The sequence below is a fragment of the Nothoprocta perdicaria genome, unplaced genomic scaffold (assembly GCF_003342845.1).
Source record: "Nothoprocta perdicaria isolate Ctin4 unplaced genomic scaffold, notPer1 scaffold_199, whole genome shotgun sequence".
NCBI classification, from domain to species: Eukaryota; Metazoa; Chordata; class Aves; order Tinamiformes; family Tinamidae; genus Nothoprocta; species Nothoprocta perdicaria.
The window spans coordinates 353,019-365,589 of NW_020455193.1; the positions used below are offsets into that span (position 1 = coordinate 353,019).

The 12,571-nt window shown below is 39.0% G+C and overlaps 2 long non-coding RNA genes across 2 annotated transcripts; both read left to right on the top strand.

The window, feature by feature from the left end:
* Positions 1-1,015: 1,015 nt before the first annotated feature.
* LOC112945746 lies at positions 1,016-9,267 on the top strand. Its single transcript, XR_003249076.1, has 2 exons — positions 1,016-1,203; positions 9,095-9,267. It is a non-coding gene; the product is annotated as an uncharacterized LOC112945746 (long non-coding RNA).
* A 1,350-nt stretch (positions 9,268-10,617) lies between these two features.
* LOC112945749 lies at positions 10,618-11,936 on the top strand. The gene is made up of 2 exons (XR_003249078.1): positions 10,618-10,713; positions 11,791-11,936. It is a non-coding gene; the product is annotated as an uncharacterized LOC112945749 (long non-coding RNA).
* Positions 11,937-12,571: the final 635 nt, after the last annotated feature.

Genomic DNA, 12,571 nt, shown 5'->3' on the forward strand with positions numbered 1-12,571 from the left:
CTTTTATCTTAATAAAATACCTAGAGGACCCTCTATCTTCTCTGCTGATGAACATTTCCTCTTTCTCCTGTCAAGTAATAATTATAACCCATCATCTGGTTAGGAAAGATAACTTGCTACTAGATAGTATGCTCCTTTTCTTTTCCTAAGAAAATAATTTCCTGAGTCAAATAATCAGAAATTTCTGTTGACAAGGATAATATATGCCAGAGTGTGAGAGGAATTAAATAAATGAACAGCGTGTCTAATTTCTAGTGAATGAATGATGGTTAGATAATGTCATTACTTCAGAGCCCCAAATAATATGTATTTATATATGCATAATCCCTATCGTATGTACAATTTGCCTCATTGTCATTATATAATATCTATCTATATATAGTGTATATATGCATATATATGTGTGTATATATGTATATTTACAATTTGCATTATATATGCATGTGTATACGTACATATTTATAAAAATATATTCACATCTGTATATAAACAGATAGATGACAGTTTATGTACCACCAAAATGCCACTGTCTCTAGGTTAAGACTCAGTCACTCAATCATTATCTCCTTTGTGGCACAAGAAGCATTTTTTTCTTTTAATAGAAAGAAGACTGTTGTACGCAGTTGAAAACAGGAAAGTTTTAATTAAATTGAATGTGTTCTACATTCAGCAGTTAAAGATGGTCAAAATACCCGAAAAACAATTTTTGCTAAAAAGTACCATTTAATTAACAATAACTTACAGTTCAGTGCCTTACATCAAGTTAGTATCTCAGCATTCACATTGCTATCTCACTTGCCCCTTAAAATTAGTAAGAAATAAGGAAAGTGTCTGTCATTGAATCCTTGGGAATCTATCTTGGAGCATAACACATGAATTTCCATTCCATTTTTCCATTTAATTTTTTAATATCATTAGCATATAAAATATGTACACCTTATTTTCCTTCCTGATATTGATACCAATGGCTTTTATTTGTTTATTGTTTTTCAGGTGTCCATTTGCAATTTGTGAATTTTTCAACAGAGACCATACATGATTATTTAGAAGTAAGGAGTGGATCTACAGAAACTAGCACTGTTATTGGGAGACTAAGTGGTCCTCAGTTACCCGCCTCTCTGTTCAGCACAACTCATGAAACAAGTTTGTACTTTCACAGCGATTATTCACAGAACAAACAAGGATTTCATATTGTGTACCAGGGTGAGAGATTTGATATTCTTATGTGAGAACAAGATAACTCTTAAAGTCAGGTGGTTTTGTTTTTTTTTTTTTTTTTTCCCTGAAAGAAAATCATAAAATAAAAGTTCTTGTTTATTCAAAGTGTTATATGTGGGGACTGTACAGAGATATACATGCAGTTTAGAAAGGGGAAAAAATGTGATTATTTAAAAAGCAGTAGAAATCTAAATGAACAGGTAATTTCTCATATTTGAATTTTATTAGAGTTGTTTGAGTTGTGCGGGTTTACAAAAAAAACATCTCCATTATCTGATCATTGTAAGGAATCACAATTTTATGTGTTGGATTCTATCAAGGGAAAGATCTAAATATTGTTTTAGAACACTGGATCAGAATAGACTGTTCCAGAATTATCCCAACCTAGAAATTTCAGCCTAGATTATCCTGACCTAGAAATCAGTTTTCCATCAGAATGGAAAAAAGTTCTTTTTCCATTCAAACCAGTTTGGTCCTACTGAGCTGGCAAAGACTGCTAAATCATAGTTCTGTTCATGTAGTTGCGGATTCATTTCAGAGAAATTAAATCAACAATTTTCACAGGGAAAGCTCAAATGAAGTTTTTAAGCTGTGATTGTTTTCATAATATGAATAGCACCAGAGGATGATTTTAAGAGATTTTACTTCATAGCCATCTTCTGTTAAACTTTCAATAGTAACAAGTCCAAATTGACTTGAACGCTATATAGCATTCTGGAAATGAGCCCCTGTAAAAGTGTGAGCTTTCATAGTTAAAATCGATTTATGACCTTAACTGCCTGGTAAGATGTTACTCAGTTCTTATTTGAGATACAATCTAATTTGTAGGGGTAAGGGACATTTACAATCCACTGATAAGAAGAGCAATGAAAGACTGTAAAGAAAAAAACATGTGTATAACTGCTATTATTAATAACAATAATAGTGACCATTTTGGAGATGCTGTTGTTTGTAAGCCAAGAATTCCAAAAAAATTCTCAGTATTTCTAACCACCTGAGATAACTGATTCTTACAAAAACATACACCTTATGTGTACTTTTCAGATTTTGCAGATTTTCTATAGCATATTTGTCCTCAGTTCTGTAATAGGAAGGCATAGAATCATAGAATGCTTAAGGTTGGAAGGGACCTCAGAGGTCATCTAGTCCAACCCCCCTGCTCCAGCAGGGCCACCTTGAGCACATGGCACAGGGCTGCATCCAAGCAGGTTTTAAAGATCTCCAAAGAAGGAGACTCCACAACCTCTCTGGGCAACCTGTTCCAGGGCTCTGTCACCCTCACTGTCAAAAAGTGTTTTCTCAAGTTCCTGTGGAACTTTTGGTGCCTCAGTTTGTGGCCGTTTCCTCTAGTCCTATCGCTGGCCACCACTAAAAAGAGGCTGGCCCCCTCCTCCTCACTGCCTCCCTTATAGACACTGATCAGGTCCCCCCTTGGCTTTCTGTGCTCCAGGCTGAACAGGCCAAGCTCTCTCAGCTTTTGCTCATAGGACAGATGATCCATGCGCCTGATCATCTTTGTAGTCCTGTCCTGGACTCTCTCCAGCAGCTCCACATCCCTCTTGTACTGAGGAGCCCAGAACTGGACACAGAACTCCAGATGTGGCCTTACCAGGGCTGTGTATAGGGAGACGATCACCTCCCTCGACCTGCTGCAGACGCTCTTCTTAATGCACCCCAGGATCCCGTTGGCCTTCTTGGCCACCAGGGCACACTGCTGCCTCATGGTCATCTTGTCATCCACCAGGACGCCCAGGTCCCTCTCTGCGGGGCTGCTCTCCAGCAGGTCCACCCCTAATCTGTACTGGTGTCTGGGCTTATTCCTCCCCAAGTGCAGGACCCTGCACTTGCCCTTACTGAACTTCATGAGGTTTCTCGCTGCCCAGTCCTCCAGTCTGTCCAGGTCCCTCTGAATGGCAGCACAGCCCTCAGGGCTATCAGGTACTCCTCCCAGTTTGGTATCATCAGCAAACTTGCTGAAGGAGCACTCCAGCCCTTCATCCAGGTCATTAATGGGTAAGTTGAACAGGACCGGACCGGACTGACCCCTGGGGGACACCGCTAACTACAGGCCTCCAAGTGGACTCCGTGCCACTGACTACCACTCTCTGCACCCTGCCACTGAGCCAATTCCTAATCCACCTCCCCATCCACTCATCTATCCCACACCTTCGGAGCTTGCCCAGGAGGATGCTGTGAGGGACGGTGTCAAAAGCCTTACTGAAGTCCAGATAGATGACGTCCACTGCTCTTCCCTCATCTATTCAGCCAGTCACTCCTTCATAGAAGGCGATCAGGTTAGTCAAGCATGATTTCCCCTTGGTGAATCCATGCTGGCTACTCCTGAGCACCTTCTTCTCCTCCACGTGTCTGGAGACAGCAGCCAGGATGAGCTGTTCCATCACTTTTCTGGGGATGGTGGTGAGGCTCACTGGCCTGTAGTTGCCCGGGTCCTCCTTCTTGCCCTTTTTGAAGACCAGAATGATGTTGGCTTCCTTCCAGTCCTCTGGCACCTCCCCCGTTCTCCAGGACCTTTCAAAGATGATGGCGAGCGGCTCGGCTATGACATCCACCAGTTCCCGCAACACCCTGGTGTGCATCCCATCAGGGCCCATGGATTTGTGGGTGTCGAGTTTCCTTAGGTGCTCTCTGACCCACTCTTCCTCTACCCAGGGCAAGCCTTCCTCTCTCCAGCTCACTTCTTGTGTTCCTAGGCCCTGGGATTCTAGAGGGCTGCCCCTGACAAACACCGAAGCAAAGGTAGCATTCAGCAGCTCTGCTTTCTCCTTGCTTTCGGTAACCAGAGTACCCACCCCGTTCACCAGTGGACCCACATTCTCCCTGACCTTCCTCTTGTTATTAAAATATTTGAAAAAGTTTTTCTTGTTAGTCTTAACATCCTTTGCCAGATTTAGTTCCAAGCGTGTCTTGGCTTTCCTCGTAGCATCCCTGCATTCCCTGACAACCCTCCTGTATTTCTCCCAAAGAAATACACTGGAATACATTGAGATGTGTGAAAGTTGCTTTATATTCAAACCTTACTTTCTCACTTACTTTCTCCATAGTTCATGAAAGAACCTCTTGAGATCCATAGGTGATGATAGAACCTTTTATTTGTGAAATATTCTGAGAAAAAATATCAGAAGTAAAATTGCAGTCAGGCTTCTTTTCCCCCTTTCTTAAATGAATGTATATATTTACATGTGTATATATACATTTGAATGTATTTTTTTTGTTAAACTAATGTTCTTTCTAGCTCAGCATGGTCTCCCAGTGGCAACAGGAAAATCATTTAGGATCAAAGTTAGCGAGTTAGCTAGAAGATATCTAACAAATTTCTATATTCATAGAATCATAGAATGCCCAAGGTTGGAAGGGACCTCAGAGGTCATCTAGTCCATCCCCCCTGCACACGCAGGGTCACCTAGAGCACGTGGCACAGGGCTGCATCCAAGCAGGTTTTAAAGATCTCCAAAGAAGGAGACTCCACAACCTCTCTGGGCAACCTGTTCCAGTGCTTTGTCACCCTCACTGTCAAGAAATGCTTCCTTAAGTTCCTGTGGAACTTCCGATGCTTCAGTTTGAAGCCATTTCCTCTAGTCCTATCACTGTCCACCACTGAAAAGAGGCCGCCCCCCTCCTCCTCACTGCCTCCCTTGAGGTATTTATACACGCTGATCAGGTCCCCCCTCAGCCTCCTCTTCTCCAGGCTGAACAGACCCAGCTCTCTCAGCCTTTGCTCATAGGGCAGATGTTCCAGGCCTCTGATCATCCTCATAGCCCTGCGCTGGACTCTCTCCAGCAGCTCCACATCCCTCTTGTATTGGGGAGCCCAGAACTGGATGCAGTACTCCAGATGTGGCCTCACCAGGGCTGAGTAGAGGGGGATGATCACCTCCCTCGACCTGCTGGAGACGCTTTTCTTAATGCATCCCAGGATCCCGTTGGCCTTCTTGGCCACCAGGGCACACTGCTGCCTCATGGTCAACTTGTCGTCCACCATGACACCCAGGTCCCTCTCTGCGGGGCTGCTCTCCAGCAGGTCCACGCCTAATCTGTACTGGTTTCCAGGGTTATTCCTCCCCAAGTGCAGCACCCTGCACTTGCCCTTGTTGAACCTCATGAGGTTTCTCGCCGCCCAGTCCTCCAGTCTGTCCAGGTCCCTCTGGATGGCAGCACAGCCCTCAGGGCTATCAGCTACTCCACCCAGTTTGGTATCGTCGGCAAACTTGCTGAGGGAGCACTCCTTCATCCAGGTCRTTAATGAATAAGTTGAACAGGACCGGACCGAGAGCTGACCCCTGGGGGACACCACTAAGTACAGGCCTCCAGCTGGACTCCGCACCATTGACAACCACTCTCTGCACCCTGCCATCRAGCCAATTCCTAATCCACCTCCCCGTCCACTCATCTGTCCACATCTTCGGAGCTTGCCCAGGAGGATGCTGTGAGGGACAGTGTCAAAAGCCTTGCTCAAATCCAGATAGACCACATCTACCGCTCTACCCTCATCTATCCAGCTAGATATTCCTTCRTAGAAGGTGATCAGGTTAGTCAAGCAGGATTTCCCCTTGGTGAATCCATGCTGGCTACTCCTGAGCACCTTCTTCTCCTCCATGTGTCCGGAGACAGCAGCCAGGATGAGCTGCTCCATCACTTTCCCGGGGATGGAGGTGAGGCTCACCGGCCTGTAGTTACTCGGGTCCTCCTTCTTGCCTTTTTTGAAGACTGGAGTGATGTTGGCTTTCTCCGGCACCTCCCCCATTCTCCAGGACCTTCCTAGCATCCACATTGGTTGTGTCGGTAAAATATTTGAGTGTAGAGCACTTCCCAAGCCTTTTTTCACTCCCTGTGTGTACTTGTCCCTGAATTTGACTAAGCCTTCTTTTTTTCTGTCAGCTTGCTGGTACTCTATGTCTGCAAAAACTGCTGAAGCAACAAATTTGTAGAACAAACTCTACAAAAGTCATATTCCCCTGAGTCTTCTGCCCTCTGAGGGGGCAGAACTGTAGAGGTCCCATTTTTTTTGTATCTGCTTGGAAAGCAGCTGCTTCCATCTGTTTTCACCCTTTGTTCACTTTTAGTGATCAAGTCCACTCTCTTGTGATTCAGAGACCAGAAATGTACACAGTACTCACAATGCAAACACACCAAGGTTTTATATATCAGTAAAATTACACCTATTCATATTGATTCCAGTATTTGTTTTCTGATCACATGCAGCAAATTTTTTGCCTCTTTGTCTGCTATTGCACATTGCATTAGTTTCAGAAAAGTGAACTAATGACTCTGAAATATCTTTTCTGAAGTTTCAGGAAAGAACTGTCAGTTCTGTGCTCAATCATGCAAAGGCACGGATGATTTATGCTAGAGATTAAATTTTATTTATCTATGTCAAAGCTCATCTGGCAGACCTATTTCTGCAGACCTAAGTTTGTGAGATCCTCTTGGAATTCCTCACTGACGGCATTTTACTGACCATAAGAGCTTAGCATCATCTTCAGACTTGGAAATTACACTGCTTAATCTCTTAGGTTACTGATGAAGATTTTGAGCAAAACTGTTCAGTAACAATTCGTTGAGAAATTTACTGATGACTTCTCAACCTATCTTTTACTTTAACCAACTTTCATTCTTTTAAAGAACTTTTTCTCCAGTTCTATGGCAGCTCACGTTTTTAATAGCCTTTCTGTAGTATCGTGTCAAAAAATATTTTGGAAATGTATTGTGTCCTTGCCTTTGTATATTTCATGTATATACATATACATGTATATACATATATATACTTGTATATACATATACATGTATATATATGCCTTTGTCCTTGCCTTTGTATATTTGTGTATAGATTGCCTTTGTATATGTCTTCATTGACATCTATATAAAACAACAGAGTTAGTGATTAAAGGTTCCCTTTTATAGAGCTCTATCTCTTGCCCAAGACACCATGTTTATCCATGCGCTCAGTGATATTATTCTTTACTGTAGACTCTACCTTATTACCAGTAATGGAAGTCTGACTCACTGATCTGTAATTTTAAGGATCCCATCTAAAACTCTGATTCTAGATGATATTTACATTGACAAAACTCTAACCTTCTAACACAGAGCCTAAAATGATAGGATATACACCTTAGGTCAGAAGTACTGGATGAATGCCATCTGCTCATGGTCTTTTGCCCTATCTATTTAGTCTAATACATTTTTGTATTTGCTTCTAGTACCCTAAGATCTGTCTATTGCAAACATTGTTTCTTGTTTGGGAATCTCTCCAGGACCTTCTAATTTTTCAAATTATATTTCTACCCTCTTAATTTTCTGTTTATATTTGACCTGCTGTGTATTATTAGACTTGGAAAAGGCAGACCAAAATCCCAATCTTTTCTCTATGGCAGCTTCCCTAGCTGTCTAACTAAGTCACTTTTAGGACCACACTCATAGCATTTTATTTTGAATTATAGTTCATGTTTTCACTCGATCATTTAATACATCATTAATGAACAGATTCCAGTCTACATTACCTCATTTTTATATTTCCCTAATTATTTGCTATATTAACAATTTGGTTTCTTCATGTCAGGATGATGAGGTCCATATATGGGTATCTGGGTTGCACATTATTATTACCTGTCCCGTATTTTCAGCTTTTCTAATCTTATTTAACATTTCCTGTTCACTCTAGTTTGCTATATTATGAAGTTGTAGCTAATAATACAGTTATATTGCTAGAACTTTATTTTTTTACCTATAAATATTCGACTGTGCTCTCTTTTGCCTTTTTTATTTTTTTTCTAATATCTTTCTGATAATATCTTTCTAATATATCTTTCTGATATCTTACTAATATCTTTCTGATATAAAAGTTCGTATAATTCTTTACACATAGTGTTGCTGTCCACCTGGAAATCCCTACCCTATCATTCTTGTAAAGTCACCTGGCAGCACTGCAGCCCTGGCACAGAGCAGTGGCTCTGAGAGATGCTTTTCACATAGTAGTTGACTGGTTAAAACATTCTAGTTTCCACATAGTATATTATAGACATTGATATAAAAATACTTATTTTTCTTTACATTTTGTTCCTTTGTACTACATGCACAAGTCCACTTGCATTGCAAGTGATCAGATTGCCTTCTCTGTGCACTGGGAAACTACTGTTTGTTTTCCTGCTACCKTTTTTTGGAGATACAATGATGCATGTCACCTCATCACTCTCATGGCTCCACATCAGTTTTCCTGAAGAAAAAGTCTTCACATGAGTTTTCCCACATGCTTCTGGTTTAAGAACTCCTCTGTAGCCTTTTCAGTTTTCAGTGCCTGGCTCAATTTTAATGAAGGTGTACTGCACTTGGAAGCAATTTGCAGTCCTCAAGAGCTAATCAAATGCCTATATTTTTGAAGACTTATGAACACAAGGAGTCTATTCTTTTTCTACTCTCTTTTCTCCTGTAATGGATTATACTGTACTTATATGCTGTAGTAACTATAATTAAAAGATAAATTTAAGAAGCTGGTTTTATTTTCATCTTCAAAGGGACTCTGTTCCAAAAGTCTTTAGGCTGTATTTTATTTTCTGTGTCTGTATACTTTGAAAGTATAAGAGACATAAGTTTATTTAAACTTTTATAGTGATTCCTCTATGAAATTTGGAATCCTGAAATAATTTTTATGGGCATTTCCAGAATTGCTGCTGAAATGTTTTGCTATATTTCTGTTGGTATAGGACCAATGATTTTATTTGCTGCTGTGATTGAACTTAAGAAATATGAAATATCTGTGAAATTCTTCTTTTTCTCCAATAAAAAGATACATATTCTTGAAAATATAATCAAAATTTGCACTTTATTGATGTTATTTTCCAATCATTAAAATTTATTTCAGCCTATCAGCTACAAAGCTGTCCTGATCCTCGACCATTTCGTAATGGTTTTGTTATTGGGAATGACTTTACTGTGGGACAAACTATTTCATTTGAATGTTTTCCTGGATACACCTTAATTGGAAATTCAGCTTTGACTTGTCTTCATGGCATCAGCCGTAACTGGAATCATCCCTTGCCTAGATGTGAGGGTATGTACTAAATGACCAAAAGAACCCTTCATCTGTAACTCTTACTAAAAACAATTAATTTGTTTCTGCTTTTGAATTTAAAGAGACTCTTCCTTTATCAAGTAGTCTTTGCATAGGAGGTATGCAGGTTTTTTTATTTGTTTGTTTGGTTGTTTTTTTTTTTTATGGAGAAGGTAAAATTTTCATGGAATCTTCATGGAAATACGAAGTCCTTGAAGACTGAGATCAGAGTAAATATATTTCTGAAAGGTTTTAACATTTGAAACATTAGTCTGAAATTCTGGAATATGGAGCTGCTTTTTTGATTAAGGTAGTGCTCTAGATTAAAAGTTCTGTACTAAGTCAGGAAAAATTGATTCAGTACTTGATTTTCCCAACTCTTAAGTGACCATGCTTATGTTCTGTCTTATCAGTTAAAAAAAAAAATCAAAGATTGTATTAAATAGAACTATACTACAGTCAATGCTATCTGAAGTAGTTTCTATGTATGTTTTGATATTTATGAAAGATCTGAAAGTATATTAACTTTTTACATTATTTTACATTATTTTTTATATTTGATTAGGATGGTAAAAAAGAAAAAAAATACTTTAATTCAACATGCATATGAAAACACCTGTAGAGAAAATCACAGAATAGTGATTTGCCAGTTAGTGGTTTGCCTGAAATGCACAGTAATCAATGTCCAAAACCTTTATGTTCATTCTTGCACTGGATGAGGTTTAAAATGACCACACTTAAAAGAGTTTCAGAAAGAAAGTCTCTATCTATTACTATGTCTCTTGGGAAATACATATCTCTTCTCCTACCTGATAATTCTGGTTGGATACCTTCATGTGACAATAATGGCAGTAGTTCCTATGNTTCCTATGGTTTTTTTTTTTTTTTTTTTTTTTTTCTGATTTGGAGGTGGCATTTAAACAAAGCTATAACAAAGTATCTTATGGCCTGCGCTTGTGTGGTCGCTGAGCTGACTCAGTGTCTAATGCACTTTAGATGCATTTCAGATAGTCTTTATACTATTAGAATTACTCTTAAAAGCAAAGCAAAACAAAATGAACAAATTTGAGCTATTTCTTAGAAGTGGATGTCTGACTGTGAAACAGTAAAATCTTTCTTTTCCAAGCAGTGATGATGTTTTACATGATCTAGTTACAGTGTAGTAGATGTGTTTTAAAGTATAGATTTCAGGCAGTCTAAGAGTGCAAAAAGCATTTAGTGCTTTTGAAAACTAATGTCTTTTTTTTTATAGCTCTCTGTGGAGGAAATATAACAGCAATGAATGGCACCATATATTCTCCAGGATACCCTGATGAGTATCCAAACTTTCAAGACTGCTTCTGGCTTGTAAGAGTACCACCTGGGAATGGAATCTACATCAATTTCACAGTTCTCCAAACAGAGCCAATATATGATTTCATAACTGTCTGGTAAGAAAACACTATTGGCATTTATTTAATCTTCTTGTGACAGAGTGTAACAAAATAGGGATTAGAGAGAATATCTTTGCAATTTCTCCCTTGACATTTGTTGTTTTGTCTAGTGACAGTGAGTAATTTGCAATATTCCCTCTGTCCCAATGCATTATTCTCTAGTTTTCGCTGGATATGACATTACCTAGCTATTGTTTTAAGCATTTGAAAACAATAACAGTGTGTCTTACCAGTTTATTAATCAAGAAAATTACAATGAGATAACATAGATTGTTATCAACGAAAAGAAGTAACTATGCTTAAGAAAACGGTGATAAGTAGTTTTATTATGATGTTCTTCAACATCAATAAAAGGAAAACAGAAACATTGTCTTCGTGCAACTTCTTTAATTGTGAAGTTAAATAAAAACACTTTCAGTTGAGACTTTCTGAAAATAAAATCGTTAAAATAAAAATTTAAGTAAAATCTGGATTCACAAATATAATTTAAAGTAGATTCTTAAATAGATTTCAAGTAGAATCTTAAACTTAGTAGAGAATCTGCATTTTTATGCAGATATAAAGCCAATATTCAGCCAACATCTTTTAAGGTATAATGTTATTTATGTATTATTTTTTCTAGTAATAACCAAATCCTAAAGTTAGGGAAGATGAACGGTATGAGGTTTATTTCTTCCTAATATCCGTATTTGAAAGCTTTCATGTGTAAACATGAGGAGAGTTCATGGCAATGTGAGGAAGCAGCATCACAAACCCAATCATAATGAGGCCACTACAATTTTTTAGAAAAAAAAAAAAAAAAAAGATTACTTCCAAAAGGTGGTAAAATGGAGAATATAGGATTCTAATAATTTTTGATGTCTGTGTAAGCAAGTCATTCTTATACTTCAATCTACTACTGTATTTTCAGAAGAGTTGCAGCCCTTAAGCTGTTTTGTCTACTACTTTGAATAAAAAACACATGCTGCTTGGACAAACACATAATCCCTCTTCTCTGAGAACCTTTTCTTCAATATCCTTATTTTTTATATAAATTTTGCTTAGTTTAACTTTTTAAATCCTTTTTTTCTTTAGGGATGGACCAGACCAAACTTCTCCTCAGATTGGACAATTCAGTGGCAACACTGCATTAGAATCAGTCTACAGCACTTCCAATCAGATTCTGATCAAGTTCCACAGTGACTTTACTACCAGTGGCTTTTTTGTACTTAGTTATCATGGTGAGTGTGACAAGTAATTTTTTTCACTGTTTATACTGACTATTATTGGAATTAAAACTAGAAAAAAAAATCTTTATTACTTTTCCAAAAATTACAGAATCGCAGAATCACAAAATAGTTGAGGTTGGAATGGACCTCTAGAAATCAACTAGTCCAACCCCCCTGCTCCATCAGGGACACCTAGAGCATGTGGCACAGGGTGGCATCTGGGCGGGTTTTGAAGACCTCTGGAGAAGGAGAATCCACAGCCTCTCTGGGCCTGTTTCAGTGCTCTGTCACCCCCGCAGTAAAGAAGTTCTTCCTCACATGCAGATGCACATGCACATGTAGATCTGATGTTTCAACTTGTAAGCATTACTCCTTGTCCTGTCACTGGCCACAACTGAAAGGAATTTGGCCCCATCCTCTTTACCTTCTCCCGTCAGGTATTTGTACATATTGATCAGCTCTCCTCTCAGTCTTCTTTTCTCTAGTCTAATCAGGTCTAGCTCACTTAGTCTTTCCTTGTACAATAGGTGCTTCACTCCTTTAATCATCATCTTTGTTGCTCTACGCTGGACCCTCTCTAGAAGCTCCACGTTCTTCTTATACTGGAGACAGCCCAGAACTGCACCCTGCTATGATTAGCATTAAAG